The 1,911-nt window shown below is 40.1% G+C and overlaps 1 long non-coding RNA gene across 1 annotated transcript; it reads left to right on the top strand.

Annotated features, from left to right (window-relative positions):
- The first annotated feature begins 853 nt into the window (after positions 1-853).
- Positions 854-1,616, top strand: LOC120787266. The gene is made up of 3 exons (XR_005706896.1): positions 854-909; positions 1,243-1,283; positions 1,445-1,616. It is a non-coding gene; the product is annotated as an uncharacterized LOC120787266 (long non-coding RNA).
- Positions 1,617-1,911: the final 295 nt, after the last annotated feature.

Here is a 1,911-nt window from a genome sequence, read left to right as displayed (position 1 = left end):
CGCACGCACACACTATGACTACGAATACGGCAATTCTGTTTATTATTATATTACATAAACATCTTGAAATCTGTACAAAAGATAGCTGATATTCAACTGCATTTCAAAATAACTGACTTTAAAATTCAAAAGCAGTGAATTTCAAATGTTATGCATAAAATATTTCACAATTCAGTAGTTCACCAACAGTATTCCATAAACCCATGCACAGTGTAATTATGAGGACTATTTAACGTCAAAACCTTAAATTGCACAATTGTAAAGCAGTTTGATTGATCATCCACAACAGTGTTCAGCAATTCTTTGCTTGGTGACAGCTCCTTATCTGGGGGTGGAAGCCTCTCTTGCCTTTCTTCATGACAGCATGTGAGCTGAATTTATGAAGCCAGAATTCTCTGGAGCAAAAGGTGTAAAGTCTGAACAAAAGAAATGACTGACCTACTGTACATATGCTCTGTGTGTGTGTGTGTGTGTGTGTGTGTGTGTGTGTGTGTGTGTGTGTGTGTGTGTGTGTGTGTGTGGGTGTGTGCACTTGTCTTTATTTGTCCAGACATGGGGAGCATCCCATGGTGGATGATTTTGATATGGCCAGGCTTCGGCTCCAAGCTCCAGTCCGAAGGCCCAACTCCAGAAACATGGATCCCAGAAACCTGCTGCGAATCCACGACTCCCTTCAGCTTAAATACGCAGGTAACACACCGGTTTTAGAATTTTAACTGCACTCCACTGCAAATCAATAATATCAGCCATAAATTGTTGGTATCTGTATTTGCGAGTCAGATGGGAAGTTCAGGCTGGGCTCCAGTGAGGTTCCAAAGCTGGAGGAAGTGGGTGTGACCAGCAGGAGAAGGAATGACTACAGGGATCCAAATCGCCAGTTCAGCAGCCAGAGGTCTACAGTTCAGGACGGTTAGCTCTCCTTACATGTTAAAATTAAAAAAAAAAAAAAAAAAAAATCCTATTTATCCCGTTGCAGTTGTTTCAGTTGGAGAGTTGCCTGGAAAGACAGTTTATTTTTTGTTCGTGTATATTTTACCAGGTTGACAGATGGAGATTTTCTTTGGTTAATGTGGATGTTGAGGATAAAATGTCTTCTCTATGGCCCCATTTCTACTTGGTGATCTGTATCTGGGCACATTATCAGGACAGTGACATCCACGGGTCTTTGCATTTACTCCTTTTTTTCACAACCATTTTGCATTTGCAGCAAAGAAAGTAAACAATGTTCTTCTTGTGTCACAGATTATCTTGACCTGTCTCCACCACAGCAAAATGATTATCTGGTGAGTTGAAAAGAGATAATGTTTTGATAGATCAAGCACCTATGCTTGAGAGATTCTACAATAATCTGCTTCAGAAATTCTCTACATGGAATATATATACTATATTAACTGACTGTAACTATCAGAGTTGAATTATGAAAAGAGTTGTGTGTATGTTGCAGAAGAGTGTGATGGGGGGATCTGCAAGAGGTTCTCTGCTGGAGTCAGAGAGTGCATTCATTGGTAAGACCACCATGAAATCAAGATGTGCAACTCTTTTCTTTTGTATCACGGTCACTAAAATTACACAGCTAGTGCAAATTAGGGCTGGATGAAAAAAACATTTCCGATTAATCTGATTTTTCATTTGAATGATCGGTATTGATTCTTAACATCCCAACACTGATCTTTGCATTTGCAGCTTTCTCAGTAAACGTGCATCTGTGCTAAGTGTTCTGTGTATGCAGTGGTTACTTGTAAGTGGTTCAGTTAGGGCTGCACCATATGTTAAATGTCTACTTTGTTGCAATCAAATTATTCCAACGTGTGGATGTGAATGTGGACGTGAATAGTTAGTCCATGTAGACCGCTGCCGTTTACAGGACGGTCACGCATTAGGATGGTTAGCTGACTTTGGCTTTCTCGAATC

This window comes from Xiphias gladius, unplaced genomic scaffold (assembly GCF_016859285.1).
Source record: "Xiphias gladius isolate SHS-SW01 ecotype Sanya breed wild unplaced genomic scaffold, ASM1685928v1 HiC_scaffold_1323, whole genome shotgun sequence".
Lineage (NCBI taxonomy): Eukaryota > Metazoa > Chordata > Actinopteri > Istiophoriformes > Xiphiidae > Xiphias > Xiphias gladius.
The sequence above is the reverse complement of the archived record's forward strand: the minus strand, read 5'-3'. Positions and strand labels throughout refer to the sequence as shown.